This window comes from Hyperolius riggenbachi, chromosome 12, assembly GCF_040937935.1.
Source record: "Hyperolius riggenbachi isolate aHypRig1 chromosome 12, aHypRig1.pri, whole genome shotgun sequence".
Lineage (NCBI taxonomy): Eukaryota > Metazoa > Chordata > Amphibia > Anura > Hyperoliidae > Hyperolius > Hyperolius riggenbachi.
Genome location: NC_090657.1, coordinates 195,214,938 through 195,237,491, shown reverse-complemented (window position 1 = coordinate 195,237,491; position 22,554 = coordinate 195,214,938). Strand labels below are relative to the sequence as shown.

The window sequence follows — 22,554 nt, the reverse complement described above, 5'->3', positions numbered from 1 at the left end:
CCCTTACTCACTTCAGAACTCTTTTTGGTTACACTCCACCCCAGCTTTTATATGGTCATGGGCCTTACCAACAACTATAGATGCCTTTAAACTCTGGAACAGACTTAAATTTAAATTCAAACTGGTATCAGACCCTTCCATTCTCTCCCCAATAACTATGAACCCAGATATTCCTCCTGGTATCAACCCTACTTTGTTCACATGGTGGACTACTAATCATATAGTAAAATTTTCTGATTTACTGAAGGGAGACAATCTCATCTCCTTTCACAAGAGCTGGATATCCCATTAAGAGAATACTACACCTATTGCCAAATACATCACTATTTTCATAAAACATTTAATAGAACTTATATTCCAGATAGAAAATTACTAGAGAAGCTTCACCTCTCAGGGAAACCATTGACACTTTTGATTGATTGTAGGTCAACATTTGATCGGTCAGACATTTTGGGTCAATATATTCCCGACAAATTTGATCAGAATCTGCTGGAAATCAAACATGAAAATCAATGCATGTATGAGTACCTTAAATTTTGAGATGATCTAAACTCTAAGCTGTACCAAGATCATACAGACTAAAACTTAACCTTTTAATTTTGAGCCTTTTGTCTATCCCACGTGTTTGTTTTATTTAATTGTATCTATAAATAATTAAAATTCAGCCAAATCTCTAAATGTACTAACTAGAAATCAAAGGCGTCTGCCTCACTGAAGAAGCTCCCTTAGAGGGAACTAGAGGCCACTATGTATTCCTGCTGTTTGTCCTCGTTTCTAATAGCTATAGGAGCTGCTATGTTCCCCTCTCCCCTTCTAGCTGCCTTTATCTATCCAGGGGCGGGTGTGAAGATAGCATCTGTGACTTCTCTAAACGCTTTGGAGCACAGTGTCCTATCTCTTCCACCCCTTCCCCTCTGATGAAAGCTTTTGTTTGCTCTTTGCTAATGTTTGCAATAAAATAACAACATCAGTTCATATCTGCCTGAAATTTCTGCGGTTGTTGGGCAGCCCTCAGAAGTAGGGTACCCTCTGCTAAACTTTTAAGTGTAAAAAGAAGACGTCTATTTTTTTTTTATAATGAGCAACTTTGCTAGCATGCATTTTTAATGTGCTATTGAGATTGCCTGGGTGCTAAAAATGGTGCTTGGTTTCACTTTAATGTAAAATCTGATATATTCTGATATATTCCTTACAATCTGTTACATCATCACATGATCTGGAAGAGACTCTTTGGGTGGTATATGTTTCCATAAAAAAAATGGTGGCAGCTACTAGCTGTGAACTCAGCCCAGGCCCAGGGTTAACTCCTCAGCTGTCCATGACACAGTGCTGACTACTTTCAGCCTGCTGGTGCTTAGAATGCTGTCTAGTGAGCTGGAAAATCTCTATGCAGTGTGGGTCTGAGAGTCTGTTGTCAATCATCCTAGACATGTTTCTTTTTCAACCAAACCATGTAATTAATAATGAGCACTTTGAAAACACATGATCATTTCCCTATGATATCTCGCTCATAGAGTTTATATAAATATTTCACCCTAACACCTGCTCTTTCTTTCCTATTCATCCAACATGATGGCGCTGCTACACAGAAGTGTTACGTTCAACCTCTGCTACTGTGCAATAGTCCTGGCTCCAGCTGCCCTGCCTTACACAATGGAATTAGACTGGAATACAGTTAGTACACGGTTCTTCCAACATGAATACACTTTGTCTATGTCAGAAGCAGGAGCTGCTGTTGGGAGGAATAATGCTCCTGGCTCCCGGAGGTATTTACCTTCCTAACATTTCCTCTAAATGCACTCTTGCTGATAAAGAGTTTTTGCACATTTGTGTGTGACAGGAACCTTATTTATGAGCTCATCTGGTATGAGTTAGGCCAGCTCTGTGGATGGAGACTGTTTTGCATGAGGATTATTGTGCTCCTTTGTTTGTATAGTTACTACGAACCAGAGTCTGAAAACTCTGTCTGGTTTTGCTTTGTTTTGCTCTTTCTATTAACGTGATGTATAACTCCGTGTCAACTGACTCATATTTTATATATATAGCACAAATCTGCCAGGCACTCTCATTTCCAGAAACAATCTAACTGGACACATTTCAATGTTTGCTTCAGCAATGTTTTAACTATTCAGAAGGAATTGAATTACTTGAGCATGTGAAAAGTGATGTCACGCTAATCTCTCTATACATGCTGTAAATAAGGCTTGCTATCTGCTTACAGTTATTGCGCAGACTCAGATACAGAGCTACAGTTTGTGCACACATATGCAATTCTCATTTTCTCCTAGGTGATATTTTTACACCTTATCAATAAAATGCATTTTAAGTCACCAGCAAGCAAGAAAATGCTCAAAATTATTTTCATAGTACCTTTTCATCTACTTTGTGGTACTTTTTTGATTATAACATGCTCAAAAGTTATTTTAAAAAGTAGTTGAAAAATTACATCCTAGAAGAAAACTCAGGTGAAAAAGTTAATTGCATATGGGCCAAGGAGTTTTGGCACTCATTTGCAACAATTATGTGCAGAAGACTTTGGGCTTTATCCTAGTTTCCCCCCCCCGAGTATTCTCCAAGTAGATATTTTTAAGAAAAACCTGAACTCAAAATAAGCATACACAAGTCATACTTACCTGCTGCGTAGACTACTCCTCACTCTCTTTCTCCTCTCCCACGACCTGTTTGTCCACTGTGATCAAGGGAATTCTCCGTACTCCATTATTTTGAAAACGGCCCTTACCCCATAACCGCTTCCTGGTCAGCATACAGTTAAACTGTAACATCGCCCACTTGAGCCATAGGGAAACATGGACACATCAGTTCTCCTCTCAGCTATAACTAACAGCAACTGATATATAACTGACAGCAACTGATATAGTTCAGTTCTGACAAAATGTTGTCAGAACTAGAAGGGATCATTGTCAGAAGAAATTGGTGAGCTTCTGAGAGGAACTGATGGCAAGGTAACTATGTAATGTTCATTTGAAGTTACCTCATGTGTTTATCTATATATATAAAATCGAATGTTTGTATGTGTGTGTGTATGTGCAGCGATCACTCGAAAACGGCTTGACCGATTTGAACGAAACTTGGTATACAGATCCCTTACTACCTGGGATGATAGGTTCTGGGGGTCTCGCGGCCCCCCTGCACACCTGGGCAGAGCTACAAACAGCAAATCAGATTCCACCCATTCAAGCCAATGGAAAAAATGTAAAAGGCTGCCATTCTCACAGTAATCAAGCCAGAGTCCCCACACTTGGCACAGGTGGTCACTTGGTGACCGAGGTTACAAATCCAGGAAAAGTGGGAGGAGCATAACACAGCCAATAAAATTTCAGCCATTCATTTTAAATGGGAAAATGTAAACTGCAGCCATTCTTAGACTGTTAATGGCAGGGGTCTCAAACTTGCCACACTTGGTCACTGGGTGAATGTGATTAAGATTCAAGAAAATGGGTGGAGCCTACAACAGCTAATCAAAATTCACCAATTGATTTTCAAGGGGAATATTTAAACTGCTGCTATTCTTACACTTTCAATGGCAGAGGCTTCAAACTTGCTACAGTCGGTCATTGGGTGACTGGGGTCCAAATTCACTAAAGGGGCGGGGCCACCTACAGCCAATCAGATTTCCTTGGTGGATAAACTGCTTCCACTCACACATTTTTGATGCCAGGAACCTGACAGCTCACAAACTTGGTCATTGAGTGACTGTGTGCCAAGGTTACAAACAGTGGGCGGAGCCAAAACAAATTTTACTGGGAAAATATAAACTGCAGCCATTCTTACACTGTTAATGGCAGGGTTCTCAAACTTCGCACAGTTGGTCATTGGGTGACAGATTAAGATTTTGGAAGGTGGGTGGAGCCTACAACAGCCAATAAAAATTCACCTTTTGATTTTCAAAGGGAATATTTCATCTGCTACCATTCTCTTATACTGTTAAAAGCAGATGCCTCAAACCTGGTACAGTTGGTCACTGGATGATTAGGGTCCAAATTCAAGAAGGGGGCGGAGCCACAAACAGCCAGATTTGATTATTTTTTAATGGGAATATACAAAGTATTGATACCAAGGACCCCAAAGCTGATAAACTTGATAATTGAGTGACTGTTTGTCAAGGTTAGAAAAAGTGGGCGGTGCCAACAACTTAATTGCAGGGTTTCCAAACTTTACACAATTGGCCACTGGGTGACTGGGATGAATATTCAGAAGTGTGGGTGGAGCCTACAACAGCCAATCAAAATGTACCTATTGATTTTCAAGGGGAATATTCACATTGCTACCATTCTTACACTGTTAGTGGCAGAGGCCTCAAACCTGATACAGTCAGTCATTGGGTGACTGGGGTCCAAATTCACTAAAGGGGTGGAGCCACAAACAGCCAATCAGATTTGTTAGATTTATTTCAGCCATTCTGTTATTGGCAGGGTTCTCAAACGTGACACAGTTGGCCACTGGGTGACTGGGACTAATATTCAGAAAAGTGGGTGGAGCCTACAGCAGCCAATCAAAATTCACCTTTTGATTTTCAAGGGGAATATTTACATTGCTGCCATTCATGTACTCTTAATGGCAGAGGCCTAACATCTGCTACAGTCAGTCACTGGGAGACTAGGGTTTAAATTCTGAAGGGAGCGGGCCAAAAACAGCCAATCAGATTTGTTTAATTTCAATGGTAAAATGCAACTTATTGATGCCAAAGACCCCAAAGCTCATACACTTGGTCATTAAGTGACTGTATGTCAAGATTAGAAATAGTAGGCGGAGCCAAAAACAAATAACTTTTTACATGGGGAAATGTAAACTGCAGTTTTTCTTACACTGTTAATGGCAGGGTTCTCAAATTTCACACAGTTGGTCACTGGGTGACTAGGATTAATATTCGGAAAAGTAGGTGGAGCCTACAAGAGCCAATCAAAATTCACCTATTTATTTTTAAGGGGAATATTGAAACTGCAGCCATTCTCACACTGTTAATAGCAGAGGCCTCAAACCTGCTACAGTCGGTTGTTAAGTGTTTGGGGTTCAAATTCATTAAAGGGGCAGAGCCAAAAACAGCCAGATTTCTTTGCTGGATTAGGCCCGGTTCACATTAGCGGTGGCTATCCGGAATAGCCGTGCCGGAGCCGCACCGCATGCTGGCCGGACGAAACGGACGCACGGCATAGCAATGTAAGTCTATGCCAGGGTTCACATGTGTCCGTTTCGTCCGGACCGGAGCCGGACCGGATCCGGACTCCGGTGTCCGTTCCAACATGCGCTATTTTTTGGTCCGGCTCCTCCGGCAGCCGTATCCGGGGCGGAGCCGGACTGCACCATCCGGCCAATGGAAACCAATGAGAACCGGAGAGCGCACAACACACTGGCAAAAAATCCGGATGTTCTACCCCACTTCCTATGCGGATTTTTGCGGCGATATTGGCTGGGGACACATGGGCAAGCATTTTGGAGTGGAGCAGCACAGCTGGATCCGGATCCGGAGATGTTGGCAGCATGTCGGAGGTGGAGGTGAGTGCTAAACAGCAGAGGGCCTGATTCCACAGGTCCCCCTTCTGCTGACCTCCCAGACCCCAACATTTTTTTTTGTTTTTATACAGGTTGTTACTCTTTAAGAATCCAGATCCAGACCGCAACCGTGTTCATACCGCACGGAAACCGTATGCAACCGGACCGGATCCGGACAGGAACCGTACGGTTCAGGTCCGATCCGGCTCCGGTGCGGTCCGGACATCCGGTGCGGTTTTTGCAAAACCGCAAGTGTGAACCGGCCCTAAACTGCTTCCATTAGCACAATTTTGATGCCAGGAACTCAAAAGCTCACAAACTTGGTCATTGAGTAGTGACTGTGTGTCCAGGTTACAAAAAGTGGGTGGAGTTAAAAACAGATTTTTCTGGGAAATTGTAAACTGTAGCCCTTCTTCACTGTTAATGGCAGGGTTCTCAAACTTAGCATAGCTGGTTACTGGGTGACTGGGATTAATATTCAGAAAAGTGGGTGGAGCCTAAAAATGCCAATCAAAAATCATATGTCACTTTTCAAGGAGAATATTAAAATTGCTGCCATTCTTGCACTGTTATTGGCACAAGACTCAAACCTGGTACAGTTGCTCATTCGGTCACTGAGGTTCAAATTCGGAAAAGGGGACAGAGCTACAAACAGTGAATCAGATTTGTTTCATTTCATGGGAAAATACAAATGATTGATGCCAAGGACCCCAAAACTCACAAACCTGGGCATTGAGTAGTGACTTTGTGTCCTGGTTACAAAAAGTGGGTGGAGCCAAAAACAAATTTCACTGGGAAAGTGTAAACTGCAGCCCTTCTTACACTGTTTATTTCAGGGTCCCCAGATGGTCACAGAGTGACTGAGATTAATATTCAGGGAAGTGGGTGGAGCCTATAATAGCCAATCAAAATTCACCTGTTGATTTTCAAGTGGAATATTTAAATTGCTTCCATTTTTACACTGTTAATAGCAGATACCTCAAACCTGCTACAGTTGGTCATTGGGTGATTGGGGTTCAAATGCTGGAGAGGGGCGGAGCCACAAACAGCCTATCTGATTTGTTTAATTTCAATGGGAATATACAAATTATTGATGCCAAGGACCCCAAAGCTCTCAAACTTGGTCATTGAGTGTTTGTGTGTTAGGGTTAGAAAGTGGGCGGAGCCAACACCAGTCAAATACATACCCGGGCAATGCCGGGTCATCAGTGGGTGGAGACAAATACACATTTCACTGGGAAAATGTAAACTGCAGCCATTCTTACACTGTTAATGGCAGGGTTTTTAAACTTTGCACAGTTGGTCACTGGGTGACTGGGATTAATATTCAGAAAAGTGGGTGGAGCCTACAAAAGTGAATCAAACTTCACCTGTTGCTTTTCAAGGGGAATATTTAATTGCTGCCATTCTTGCACTGTTAATGGCACAGTCCTCAAACCTGGTACAGTTGGTTATTGGGTGACTGGGGTTCAAATTCAGATAAGGGGGTGGAGCCACACACAGCCGATCAGATTTGATACATTTCAATGCAGATTATTGATACCAAAGACCGCAAAGCTCACAAACTTGGTCAGTGAGTAATTGTGTGTTAGGGTTAGAAAAGTAGGCGGAGCCAACACCAGCCAAATACATACCCGGGCAACGCCGGGCAATCAGCTAGTTTTAAATAATTTTACTCAGTACAGGTTCCCTTTAAACCTGTTCAATAAAATACTTTTAAAGCTTCCACTAAGCAAAATTAGTTTGATATTATATTTTTAACTACTTTTTAGTACTTTTGAATTGTTAAAGCGGGATTGTGAGCCATAAAATCAAATTCCATTTACCCACTTCTCTGTGCTTATTATGTAGTGTACATGCAGTCTGCATTGTACGCATTCCAATGTAATCATAAATGTTTCTGCTGTAATAAATCTTATCTCAGTCAGCCTGGCTCCATTTGGTACATTGCAGAGGAGAGGGAAGCTTGTTATTTCCCCTCCCACATTCCTGATCCTAACTCATTGGCTGAGGGCAGTTCAGTGTGACAGGTGGCTGAGAAGGGAAATCTACCTAAGCCCTCTGCAGAAGCTGCTGAAATATGATCTATGCTCTGCTCACATGTGTTTACAAAATAAGCTAGGTATGACAGTGCAGTTTCTATGGGGAAAAAATGAGTAAGAGAGCAAATGACATCAGGATTGGCTTCATTCAAAGGCAGTAAAGGTGGAAACCGCCAAAAACAGTTTTCTCTTTATTTACTATATAAAATTGACTGAAATCAAAATGTGGACAGTACAATACATGTGTTATGTAAGTATAAGTAGAAGTATTTATCTACTTTTATACTTTTTTCCTTTACTTTTTCCTGGGATCCTGGGATGGTATGGCTGTCCCTGCTGCTTTAACCTCCTTACGACCACGTCATGCCGATAGGCAATAAGCATTAGGTCCTGGAGGCGTGGTTTACAGGGGATCGTTTACAGGGGATCGTTGCGTCCGATCCGTCATCAGTCTACCAGCAGTGATCTCCGCTAGGAGACTGTTAGATGGCAAAACTGACTGAATTTACATTGTACAGCACTGCGATGAATGGCAGCGCTGTAGTGGGGTCAGCCGTGTCACTCGGCTGTCCCCTAGGAAGGCTCACAGAGCGATCGGCTCTCATAGGCTGATGCCTATGAGAGCTGATCGCTGGGATTGGCTGGCAGGGGAGGGAGGGTCTTAATAAAAATAAATAATAAAATAGGCAAATTTATTTTAAAAAAACAACAAATAAATAAAAAATAAATAAACAAACATCCCAGTAGCGATCAGAGCTCACCAACAGAGCTTTCAGAAAAGGGGGGATCACTTGTGTGCTGACTTGTACTGCTCTGCAGCAAACCCTTAAAACTGCAGTGGCCTGAACTGTAAAAAATAGCCTGGTCACTAGGGGGGTGTAAGCCTGTGGTCTTCAAGTGGTTAAGTAATAAAAAATAATTATTAAGATCCTGACATCATAGAAGTGCAAAATTCTTGTATTTCCCGCTTCCCTGTAAGTGTAATTCTACTTTTATCTGAGTTCATTGAGGCAGGGAACACATTTATCTTTCAGTTTCCTGCACGCGTTTTTCTGCACACCAAGTGTGTTTCTATGCAGCAAAACGTGTGCGTTTTTTCACAGCAGCTAATGCAATTGATAGAGAAAATTGACAAAATGTGCAGTATCATGATGCAGATGCACAAAAACATTATACTTGAAGAGCCAAATTTAAAAGCGGGATGCATTAGACCATTACAGAGGGAAGCGGAGAAAAACATGGGGAGCAGTACGCACGAGGAGACTTTCTAACAGAGCAATATTTTCATTCTACTCTACAAATCATGAATATATATTGCAATAATACTGCTGTTTAATATCAGCATAATATGCCTGACACTCGTTAGTACAATCTCCAAGTACATTGGTTTTAATTCACCATATTTTCCATACCTTTCTCCCCCTTTCTTCTTGTCCTGCAAGCTGCCTTTATATTATTTATAGGCTGATTATATCACAAAATTTAATTCAGACACATCTTTGTGAATCTGTCCTCATTATCTATAAGTATATAGTATTGGTGATTAAATTCCATGCGTATAATTGAATCCCGCAATGACATCACCAGAGGCTCTCAATGCAATTATATCCCATACGAGGAGGTTTAATAAAGAGGATAATTACACAGCTTACATTCATGTATGTGTGTTTACAACATGTGTATTAAGAGGTCTTAGCTCACTCTGCAAGCAAACTATGAGAGGGTGAGTGCTGCCTAATGGCGACCAATGAGGAAGTGAAGGCAGCATAGTGTCACAAAGCATGCAGATGCTTGTTAACAAAGCTTCAAAGTCTCTTTACACCACATAATACTGACAACCATTGTAAACCAGCTGCAATAACTGTGATATCTGGAAATAGATATTTTACAAAAACACATCTGCCAAAAATTGTAATATTAAAAAAATAAATAAATACAAAAAATGTCTTCTGTATTGTGACAATTTGACTGATTGAGGGCTGGTTCATATGCAAGAGCTTTTTCTAAGCACTGGAGATTTTGAAATCTCTTGCTAATGTAATGCTACTGTATGTGTGTGTTCTCATTTGAGCGATGTGATTTTGTAAAAACCACCCATAGAACTGCATAAATGAGAGCTTTTCAAATCACTAGTGCTTACAAAGCTCTTGCAGTGTGAACCAGCCCCTTACTATGGTTTTTCTTGACATGAAGATGCAGTGGCCCATGTGCAATTCAATTCATTTTTTCTCCTTAGTTTTCCCCCAGGTTGATATTTTCACACCTTGTCAATGACATGCCTTTTAAATCCTCTGCAATCAGGAAAACACACAAAATCATTTTGGTAGTACTTTTTGTACTACTTTTCATGGGTGTAACAATAGGGGCTACAGCCGATGCGCCCGCGGGGGGGGGGGGGGGGGCTCAGGGCCGTTTTGGGGAGCTGGAGGGGTCACAGCCGGATGGGAAAGCTATGGCCACACTCGGTGGGGAGGGGGGATGCCCCCCCCTCCCTCACCTCGGGCTCTCCCCTCTGCGCTCCCCTCCAGCTTAAATAACTATATATGTGCAGCGGCTAGCAGCGGCAGCTACATACCTTCTGTGCGCTCTGGCGCTTCTCTCTCTAGCCTCTGGCGCGACTTCCTGTATACAAAGGAAGTCGCGTCAGACACTAGAGAGAGAAGCGCCAGCGCTGGAGCGCACGGAAGGTATGTAGCTGCCGCTGCCCGCCGCTGCAAACATATGGTTATTGAAGCTGGAGAGGAGAGCCCGAGGTGAGGGAGGGGGGGACCGCCCCCCCTCCCCACCGAGTGTGGCCATAGCTTTCCCATCATGCTGCGACCCCTTCAGACCCCCAAAATGGCCCTGAGCAGGCCCCAGGGGCCCCCCCGTGGGCGCATCGGCTGCAGCCCCTATTGTTACGTCCATAAAAAGTAGTCCCCAGGAACACACACAGATATCTTTAAGGAAGGGTCGGCACCACCCAAGTAATTTATATCTCTTTTAATATATAGGCTACAATGACAGACAGCTGTTTCGGGCACTGGGCCCTTTCTCAAATTGCAATAGCCGTGACAAGTGAACACCACACAAGTGCACCTTTAAATACACAACCCATAGGCTGTCAACCAGACATGCCGTGGGCGGGGCTAAGTGGAGGACGTCCATCAGACGTCCACCGCTGAGCCCCAAAGGGATCTAAAAGCAAAGGTGCTATTATTATTTATTTTTTTTGTCAGTATTTTTGTTTGGGTACTCTATGATCTCGCAATATTACGCATGGGATGCGTCATTATGTACGCATGCGGTGCAACGATATGGTCACACCTAGCGTGATGCTGGCGCTTAGTGATGATGCACTATGCGGATTTTTGGATGCCCACGGCATGTATGACCCACGCCATATGAATGCATCCAAAAATCCGCATAGCGCATCATCACTAAGCGCCAGCATCACGTGATGATGCGATATGCAGATTTTTGGATGCATTCATATGGCGTGGGTGTGACTGTGAGAGTACAGGAGGGACTGAGATCCAGCCAATGGTGCGTCAGGTGGGCGGATATATTGCAATTAGACAGCATTATGCGCAAGCTGTTTTTTAGTCTTGCAGTTCCCGATCAGGTCCTCCGCTTAGCCCCGCCCACGGGTTGGGTTGTGTATTTAAAGGTGCACTTGTGTGGTGTTCACTTGTCACGGCTATTGCAATTTGAGAAAGGGCCCAGTGCCCCAAACAGTGGTCTGTCATTGCAGCCTATATATTAAAAGAGCTATAAATTACTTGGGTGGTGCAGACATGCAAACATGTATGTGCATGGTGCGTATGGATACATTACATTAGCTCCCTTGTGCGATTGGTAAGATGCGCTATCTGTCCCATGAGAGGAAATCAGGATGTGTGCTCCTAATCCCTAAATAGGTTTGATGCAATGAATGTTTGCATGTCTGCACTATGCATGTGAAAGGGCCAGAGTTCGGACGCCTACATTTACCTGGATTCTTCTGCATAGTGTAGGTGACTAAGCAAAAGAATGCATTCTTCTGTGAACTAAGACCCTGGCTTTTAACTTAGCTGTAAGGATAACAGTGGTGCCTGGATGAGTGAATCTGTGAATGCATTTGTTTGAACATTTGCATGCGAGAGTGCGAAGGGTTAATAGATTTTTGCTGTTTTCTGGCAACACCCCTTTCAGCACCTCCCTTTCCTTAATAACTTATTTAATGTCCTAACTAGAGGCGATGTGCCTGGATATATGTGTTTGTTTCTTGCTCTTATAGTGAGACACTGCACTAGCGATCTGCCGGTAATGGCAGAGCAAACGCCCAATAGTGTGAAACCGCCCTTCAGGTATCACATTTAAAACTGTGGTGGATTGCTAAAGAAAACTGTTTAGATAGCTGCCTTAGGCTGTGTTCATATCATACGCGCTTCCGTGCGCATTTGGAAGCGCGTATGATGTGCTGAAACACAGGAACAACAGAAGGGCATAGACAGCTCTTCTACCGTTCACATCTACTGCGCTGCGCAGCAGTACGGTGCACTACGAAGCGCTTGCGTACTGCTGCCTGAATTTTGCCCGCAAGCGCAAAGTTGATCCCATCGCTGTCAATGGATGGGATCAGCAGCGTAGCGGCGCAGATGGCGTGCGATTGTACGCGTTGCGTTCCGATCGCACGGCCATCTGCGCTGAAGAGATGTGAACGAGGGCTTGCTTAATTTTATGCATTTATTTCCACTTCCTGTACAATTTAAAGTATGGGACAATGATAAAGCAAAGAAAAAGAAAAAAAAGAACACACGCCAGTAAAGCTTACCATAGTAATATTACATTGTACTTGTGAAAACACACGCAAAAAAAGAGATAATGCCATGATAAATAGCTTTATCTCTTTTATAAATATTCCCTGGTGTTTATTTTTTTATACGTAACCTGGAGTATCTTATGTACTATAATATACACATTTTCCCCCCAAAACTACAGTAATCAGTGTACATTACAAAAAGTGTAGGGGACATTTAATAGGCAAGCCTGTCCCCTCAATCTTGCGCTAAGCCAGCCACACATTTTGCAGATGATTCGCACTGCATTTTCAGGGTCTTTGTGACTTGTGCTCTCACAATCAAAAGTGACAGTGCAGCGAACATCTGCCATGAAATGGTGATTGCAATTTAGACCAGCTTGGATCGCAAATGAAAAGTGGTCAATAGCACATTTGGTGCAGCGAGCGGCGGGGCAGAGAGATTTATGAATAGAGACGCTCAGCATCTTTCGTCTACTGTTCCAGACTTGTGTGAGCAGCACGTGTGACACGACTGACAAATGTGCTACTGTAATCTTTAACCTAAAATGTACTTTTAACCGAAAACTTCAACCCAGGATTGACCTTCGTCCCAAGCAGTAACTGATACCCTCTTTCCCTCAAGGATTCTTTACCATTCCTCGAATAGATCATTTGGGGGTCTGTGTGCCTGATATTGTGGTGAAAACCCTCCCACTGTCGGATGTCAGGGCCATGGCCCTGACAGGTTGTTATATGTGAACCTCGTTGCATTGTGGGACATAATGTATCTCACTCTGTGCATGGAACTCTCAATAAACAAACATTCCACAGAGATTACCTGGCAGGGCTAAAGATGTTGTTACATGTGATCAATTTCAGAATTTAAATCTGGATGAGGAAAGATTTTACAATGGGCAAACTCTGAGTAAATAATTTATAAATGAATAATGTTAAAAAATAAGCAGTTTTATTCATTACGGTATTTCCACTACAGTTCATCTTTAAAGGAATACTTAAGCAAAAATTAAAAATGTGATTTTAACCACTTCACAACTGAAGGGTTTTTACCCCTTCAGCATCCGAGCAATTTTCACCTTTCAGCTTTCCTTACATTCATTCGCCTATAACTTTATCATTACTTATTACAATGAAATGAACTATATCTTGTTTTTTTTGCCACCAATTAGGCTTTCTTTAGGTGGGACATTATGCCAAGAATTATTTTATTCTAAATGTGTTTTAATGGGAAAATCGGAAAAAATTTGGAAAAAAAATCATTATTTTTCAGTTTTCGGCCATTATAGTTTTTAAATAATTCATGCTACTGTAATTAAAATCCATGTAACTTATTTGCCCATTTGTCCCGGTTATTACACCGTTTAAATTATGTCCCTATCACAATGTTTGGCGCCAATATTTTATTTGCAATAAAGGTGCATTTTTTTCAGTTTTCCGTCCATCCCTAATTACAAGCCCATAATTTATAAAGTAACAGTGTTATACCCTCTTGATATAAATATTTAAAGATTTTAGTCCCTAAGGTAACTATTTTTTTTTTTTTATTGTAATTTTTTTTTTAATTACAAAAAAAAAATAGTAACAATTGGGGAGTGCGGGAGTTAATGAGTTAATTTATATTGTAAAATGTATTTGTATGTGAAAAATGTTTTTTGGTGTAGTTTTACTTTTTGGCCACAAGATGGCCACAGTACATTTTTGTGAGTGCGTCCTGTAAGCATCGGAAGTACGCTTACAGGATGCTCAGGGAGGCTGGGAAACTTTTTTTTTTTTTCACAAACACCGCGCTGCTTCTCATAGAAGCAGCCGATCATTGCTGGGGGGCAGAGATCAACGAACGGGAATGGATTTTCCCATTCATTGATCTCCTGGCGAGATGCCGGCGGTGTGCACGAGCGCGGAAGTACGCACACATGCGAGGGGGAGCACGGACAGCGGCGGGGGGTGCGTATATCTACGCCCCGGGCGGGGAACTGAAGTCCAAAGGAGCGTAGATATACTGTACCCAGGCGGCGAAGTGGTTAACTTACCTCCTCCTGGTCCCTTCCAGCCAGCAGCGGGGACCCCCGCAAAACTGGCCGTATGCCAAGAGTCGGCGGCTACTGCGCATGTGCGGCCCAGAGCCACGCGCACCCGCGGCCAGGTGCGTTCTGCGCATGTGCAGTACAAGAAAATTGCTACTGCACATGCATAGAACACTACCGTCATGGGAGCACGATCAGGGTGCGTGCAGCTTTGGGCCGTGCATGCACAGTAGCTGCCGAATCTCAGTGACCAGCCAGCTTAAAGAGACTCTGTAACAAAATTTTCAGCCTTATTTCTTCTATCCTATAAGTTCCTATACCTGTTTTAATGTGGTCTGGATTACTGCAGCCTTTTGTAGTTGCACTGTCTCTGTAATATAACTAATCCTTTTTCCTTTGTCAGGCTTTGTTGACAGAGAGGAATGCACTCTTCTGCTGTGATAGGGAAAAGTTATGTACACCCCCTGCACGCCCCCTGCAGGCTCTGTGTGTGTGTGCTTTGTTTAAAGGCCCATACACACGGGCTACAAGTGTTGCTGGAAACACATGGCGCGCGCATGTTGCGGCAACAGATCCTCCATGTGTATGAGGCGCGCGCAAGCAACTGTTGCTAGTCAGAGCTGTCTCCAGGCGATTGGCTTCTTCAATCCCCGGCAACAGCTGTTGCAGCAACCGTCCCTAGTCTCAAGTCGGTGCGGTCGTGTGTATGCTAGTCTCTAGCAACTCTTGTGAGTCCGACAGTTCATTGAACCTGCGACAGAAGTTGCTGAGCAACAGTTTCCGCTATGTTGCAGACAGGTTGTTGCCGCGTGTATACAATCGTTGCTTGTATACAACTGTCGTTGCTGGAGACTTTCAACTGTTGCTTGTCTCCATGCAACTGCAGACATCCGTGCCTCATGTGTATGTAGCTTAACCCTCACAGTCTGGTCTCTGCTCTCTGTTTCAGCTTGTCATGCTGAGAAACTGTGAGAATCCCTGACAGGAGTGCAGATAATTCACTGATAATAAAAATATGTAGTATACTGTAACATGGTATATATATATATACATAAACATAATTTTCTGGTTAGCGGCCATGTTTTTTGTTTGTAAACACTGCCTAAAACTGGCGATTAAAAGCCAGGATTGTGGTAGGCAGCGGTAGAAACAGCAAAGAGGGATCCAGGAGATCACAGTGACTTGATTGGTATGTTTTTTATTGTACAAATAGGACAGTACAGATTCTCTTTAAAGTATTACTTTAAGCATTTAGAAGGAACAACATGTAGTCATCTCATCAAAGTTACATTGTATGAAATGAATTAAAGTTTTATGAAATATTCATTTCAAATAGCAAGAAACGTGTTCTTAAAAAATAAACAGCAAGAGAAAAAATTAACCAAACAATGCAGAAGGAAGCATTATAAGTAAAAAAAAAAAAAAAAAGTGTATATGAAATTGATTTTAATGGCTGAATATTCTACCCATTGGTGAAAAGATGTTGGTTATATCTAAAGAATACATGAGGGAAGGGGGGGGGGGGGGGGGGAGAAAGAGGTTGCTGCCACTTCATAAATAATGCGTTACCATGGAGTAAGCAGATTAATGGGAAAAAATGAAATGAATGAAGCTACTTTGGAGTGTATTCCCGGCTCTTAGATACTGTATTTATAAGGGCTTTGTAGATGGCAATTAGTACATGCAGGTGCAGAGGAAATAAAGACACTTGGGAAACAGACCCTCAGCCTGGAAAAAGGTTCCATTCTACAGGCACAGATAGGCCCTTCAGATCTTATTTATTCTCGTCATGTCAACAGTTGTATTGCAAGATTCAGCTAATGAAGAATAGTGCGCAGGGGAGACAGAGGGGCTCTGGGATATCATGTCACTATTTATCTTCAGCCCATTATATCTCCCAACAATTACAGCATTCAAAGGAGATCCGTGTACAAACTGTGAGGCTAAAATGGTGAAAAGTACAGAATATATCTGAAGCATCTACATTACGCTGATGACTGCTCGGCACTGGGGGGTTATTAAATGATAAAAGCACAAAATATACCCTAAGCATAATAGTTAATAAATAGCAATGTATTTTTCTGTATAGAATTTACTTCTATTCTGCATTAATCCCATAGTGGTCACTCCACTATAAGGTAGGTGCCCCATAGGAACTCAAGGATAGATATGTTTTTGTGCTTTTTGGCATCATAATTTTGAACATCGACTGGAGATAGATCATTTTTTTCTTTATTAGAACAGAAAACGGTTTACAGGAGGTCCCCTTCTTACAAACAAGTTCTGTTTCAGAGATTGTAAGTTAAATATGTTTGTAAGTTGATTCCTGTGTTAGCCACACTTCACTTCCAAGGGTTTTTTTCCCTTTAAAGAGAACTAGAGACGAAAACACATAATAGATTTATACATACCTGGGGCTTCCTCCAGGCCCATCAGCATGGATTGCTCCCATGCCGCTGTCCTCCATCGCCGGTACCGGGTCCCGTCACTTCCGCCGGATGCGGCCAGTTGTACGCATCCGCAGGGACTCCCTCCGTCTCACCGGCACCTGCTTTACATATGCACCAGCGCAGTTAGGAGGGAGCGCACTGCGCTTGCGTCGACTGGCCCTGACTGGCCGAAGTGACGGGACCCGGTACTGGCGATGGAGGTCGCAGAGAATAGCGGCGTGGAAGCGATCCATGCTGATGGGGCTGGAGGAAGCCCCATGTATGTATAAATCTATTATTTGTTTTGTCTCTGGTTCTCTTTAAAAAAAAAACAGCAATTTTCACCTGTCAGCGCTCCTTCCATTCATACTACTTATCACAACGAAACAATCTATATCTTGTTTTTTTCGCCACCAATTAGGCTTTCTTTGGGGGTACTTTTTGTTTAGAATTATTTTATTCTAACTGCATTTTAACAGGAAAAAGAAGAAAAAAATGGAAGACATTAATTATTTCTCAGTGTTCTGCCATTATAGTTTTAAAATAATACATGCTACCGTAATTAAAACCCACACTTCTTATTTGCCCGTTTGTCTCGGTTATTGCAACATTGACAATTTTCCCCTAGTACAATGTATGGTGCCAATATTTTATTTGGAAATAAAGGTGCATTTTTTCAGTTTTGCATCCATCACTAATTACAAGCTCATGATTTAAAAGATAACAGTAATATAGTAATAGAGTAATATACTCAATTATAAGCTGAGATTTTGGGTCCAAAAAGTGGCCCAAAAGTGGGGGCCTCGGTTTATACTCGAGTCACTTCATCTGCCCTCCCCAAGTGTCCCCGAGTGCCTGCTCAACCCCCGCCAAATATGTGCTGTATAATGCTGCTCCAGCGGGGGGGGGGGGGGGGGGGGGAGGGAGAAGTGACGCACGTGGGAGCCACAGCCACTGACATGCTGTTAAATGAGCCACTGACCTGCTGTATAGCCGCGACATTATACAGCACATACTGTATGTGTACATGATTCACCTGCACCATAATATCACCTGCATATCGCGGAGGGGGCATTCGGGATGTCATTAGCAATAATAGGTTTACATTCATATTGTAAACCTATTATTGCTACCTGCTGATTACTTTGTTCTGCTTTTCCTGTGTATAGTTGTGGCTGGCCATGGTTGTGAGTGGGGTTGTAGTTTTGGCATTTCCTACCCCTGGCTTATACTCGGGACAATCTATTTTTCCTGTTTTTTTAAGGTAAAAGTTAGGGGGTCTGCCTACACTCGGGTCGGCTTATACTTGAGTATATATGGTTAAACATGGTGAAATGTGGATAACTTCTTTACTCTTGGACAGCGCTGGATTTTGCTATATAGTATACACTATGTTTTCTGGTTGTTTTCAATGTACTTCAGTGTTTGTTTTTTTACACTATAACAGTTTATGCAACACTGTAACATTTAACAACAAAAATATGGAATAAAAAAAACAGTATTACGTATTTTGTACATGAAGACAACTTGGTTTGTATCTCTGAAATGTTGTAACTGGAGTTGTTTGTAAGTAGGAGACTGTATTGTACGGTTGAGTAGACCTTTTCCTAATATTTGTTTTGCAAAACCTTTTCCTACAAAATCAACTAAACAAAAAATAACATGAAAATAACACTAAAGTGAAAATTAATTGATTACATAAACAATTGTGTTTATAGACCTAGTCCTAAACTGAATTTTCCTGGCATTAAGGGTTAAGGCTTAGTTCACGCATAAATCTGCACATTTCCGGTCTGGTCCTGTCAGTTTTTCTATCAGTTTACCTGACTGGATTGGAACTGTACACCTTTTATGTGTGAACACACCCATACAAAAATGATACAAAACTAATATAAAACTAACAGAACAAGACAGGACAGGACTGGAGTGGACCATACCAGAAATGTTCACCTTTTATGTGTGAACACAGCCGTAGATTTACAGACAAAACTGATACAAAACTGACAGGACAAGACCGCACTGGAAAATGTACACCTTTTATGTGTGAACACAGCCATGTAAACACATACAAAACTGATGCCAACTGTCAGAAACTGACAGGACCAGACACCTTTTTTATGTGTAAACCAAGCCTAAAAGACTTATGGCCCATACTCACGAGGGACTTTTGTCGCCTCAACACGCGGCGCGCGCGTGTTGCGGCGACAGGTCGCCCGTGAGTATGGGCCGTCGCACGCGCGCGCACCCCGAACTGTCGCCCGCCGCTCTTGTCGCCATGCGATTGAAAGTTTCAATCGCATGGCAACAGTCGCCGCCGCACCTCCGCCGCAACTGTCGCTAGTCCGCGTGAGTACGCGGACTAGCGACAGCAACCTCCATAGAGGTGAATGAAGCTTCCGGCGGGGGGAGGAGGAACGTCGGCGACAGCTTCCGTCTCGCCGCTGGTCCCTCTTCCGCGTGTGTACGCGGAGGGACCTGGAGAGAAGCTGTCGCCGGCCTGTCGCTAGCACGCTCACGTGTGCTGGCGACAGGCCACTTCTGCAGCCCGTGAGTACGGGCCATAAGACTCTGTTCCCACTTGAGCCATTCCATGTGTGGCCAGCGGGAGCGGACAGTGTAGTGTAGCTCAGGGCAAATGTGTTATCCCCATAGGCTATATGGGCAAGGCATCAGCCTGCCCAGGATTATCACAGACTGCACAGAGGTGTGGCCCGCTTACCGCAACGGATTCCGTGGATCCATTTCAGCGTGATAAATCTGAACGGCTTCTTAGTATAACATAGGCGCTGTTCATTCTTTGCTTAGTAATGAGCGGAGAACGGACAAAAAGAGTCCGTTCTCTGCTCTAGTGGGAACAGAGCCTCAAGATCTGACTTGAGAATATAGATTATCAGGAAGTTATTCTGATTGGTACAATTTTTAAGTTGCATTAGATTTAGGGGGGTTATTCTTGGCAATTAGCAGTATCTGGAAAATGAGAAAGACCAGGAGCCCAATGGTGCAGTATTATAGGTTGTTGGATGGTGTAATGTAAGACAGTATATACTCACAAAGTAGGTTTGAAATAACCTGCAACCACCATCAGAGCCTGCGGGAGATAACCGTCCAAGCTCGGTTTTCCAGGACTGCGGTGTAGGTGCTGGTTGGTCGCTTCTCCTCTGAGTTTTTTAGGGAAATAGCAATAACTAGACAATAATACTAATGGAGGCACCCATTATATATGTTTCTGATGAACAGTTGTGCATATGAGAGGCAGTGTAAATCTTTTGTCTCTTGAAGGAAGAGCCAATATCACTGGAAAAAAAAGTATTTATTCTTTAAGCACTATAAGGGGCAATGCATTTCACGGGTGCTGGCCCTCATCTTCAGGTAAATACAGTACCTGTATGAGGAACTATGTCAGCATGAGCATTTCTCTTCTAAGAGAGTGCCTCTCTCTCCTGAGAGAGGCGCTCACACTGACATAGCTTCTGATGCAGGCAATGGATTTACCTGAAGAACCAGGCCAGCACCTGTGAAACGTGTTGTCCCTTCTGGTGCATAAATAAATACATTTTTCCAGTAGTATTGGTTCTTCCTTGAAGAACGGTAAGATTTATACTGCCTCTCATATGCACAGCTGCTCATCAGAAACTAATATACTGGGCACCTCCACTAGTGTTATATCCACTTAAGGACCATGGGCTTAAACCCCCCTAAACACTAGGCCATTTTTCACAAATTGGGCAACTGCAGCTAAAAAAAGGATAACGCAGCACACAAGTGATTCCCCACCCCCCTTTTCTGCTCACCAACAGAGCTCTCTAATGGTTCTATTGCATTGAGCATAAATGTTACATTTTAGGCTAGCTTCACTTACTCCTGTAGTGGTACAGTGCTTAGGGTGACGTGCCCACCACACAGTGAGATCTGGGTTCGATTCCCAGCTATGGTATGATCTGGTGTTTGACATTTTTGTAAGATCTGACAAGATTAGCTGCATGCTTGTTTCTGGTGTGATTCACACTACTGCAGCCAAATAGATCAGCAGGGCTGCCAGGCAACTGGTATAGCTTAAAAGGAAATCAATATGGCAGCCTCCATATAGCTCTCACTACAGTTCTCCTTTAAGCAACCTAATGGTTCTATTGCATTGAGCATAAATGTTAAATTTTAGGCTAGCTTCACTTACTTCTGTAGTGGTACAGTGCTTAGGGTGATGTGCCCACCACACAGTGATATCTGGGTTTGATTCCCAGCTATGGTATGATCTGGTGTTTGACATTTTTGTAAGATCTGACAAGATTAGCTGCATGCTTGTTTCTGGTGTGATTCACACTACTGCAGCCAAATAGATCAGCAGGGCTGCCAGGCAACTGGTAAAGCTTAAAAGGAAATCAATATGGCAGCCTCCATATACCTCTCACTACAGTTCTCCTTTAAGCAACCTAATGGTTCTATTGCATTGAGCATAAATGTTAAATTTTAGGCTAGCTTCACTTACTTCTGTAGTGGTACAGTGCTTAGGGTGACGTGCCCACCACACAGTGAGATCTGGGTTTGATTCCCAGCTATGGTATGATGTATACTCATGTATGTATCCCCAGCTATGGTATGATGTATACTCATGTATGTATTCCCAGCTATGGTATGATGTATACTGGTTTTTAAAATAGTATAATTCCCTGGCAGAAGAGACCCTCCTCCCTCCGGTAGGAGGGAGGAGGGAATAGGTAGAAGGAGAGGAGGGAGGAGGGTGGAGGCCAATTAAAATCTCCCTAGCAGAGTGTGTAGCAGCTGTCCCATAACTAATTAGTGTAGGCAGGCAAATGGTATAAAGGACCTTGCTTGGAGGAGGGAGGGTGGGCGGGTCTTGCAGCAGTGATGTGTATTTCACTCAATTAGGTGTGGCTCCAGGTATTAGAGCTTTTGAAACATGTTTTCTATCATTTTTCCAGTTGATAGAATTTTTTTAAGCTTTCAAAGTTCGCCTCCCCATTGAAGTCTATTGCGGTTCGCGAACCTTTTCGCGAACCGAACCTTTCGCGGAAGTTCGCGAACAGGGTTCGCGAACCTAAAATCGGAGGTTCGGCCCAACTCTAGTTCTTACTAGGGGAATTTTACTTGCTCTCAGCCCCACAGGCCAGTGGTTTTGAGTATTTTAAGGTTCTGATTTGCGATGACCACTTCCTGCTAGGGCACATGATTATGCCCAGCAAATCAGTGATGTACTGATCTGTCACCTGATCAAACCTATCACATACTTCTCCATGAGTTCTGATACACAGTTGGGCAATGCTGTAAAACTTTTGTTTGGGCCCTTATTTGGAAGAATAACATCCATTGCAGCTACAAACAGAAAATGAGGAGAAATCTGCATAAACAGCAGGGAAATCATGACTATGGTTCTAATAATCCTCACTACATACAAAAAAAATACATAAAAATAGCTTTGACTGGAGTTCTACACTAAAGTAATAGTATTATAGAAATTAACTTATTGTTATTATCGATTTATATAGTACCATCATCTTCCATGTACTGTACCTAATAGCTCCCCACTCCCAACCTTTTTTGGAGGGACAGTGCCTCTTTGGGAACCAAATCCCTCTGTCCTTCTTTCTTCCTCATTTGTCCCTCTTTCAGGACTGATGTACAGATCTGTGCAAATATATGTCTTTTTCTACTGAAAATTGTGTTTAACTGACTCTAAGCTTTATTCCTATCAATTCAATAAATATATTTCTTATTTTAAAATAAAAAAAAACCAAAAAAAACAACTAATGATG

At 42.7% G+C, this 22,554-nt stretch overlaps 1 long non-coding RNA gene across 1 annotated transcript in view; it reads right to left on the bottom strand.

Moving 5' to 3' along the window:
* Positions 1–440: 440 nt before the first annotated feature.
* Positions 441–22,554, bottom strand: part of LOC137542393 (uncharacterized) — a 319,706-nt gene continuing 297,592 nt past the window's right edge. The window contains exon 5 of the long non-coding RNA XR_011025417.1: positions 441–486. This is a non-coding gene — a long non-coding RNA (uncharacterized lncRNA). The remainder of the gene's footprint in view (positions 487–22,554) is intronic.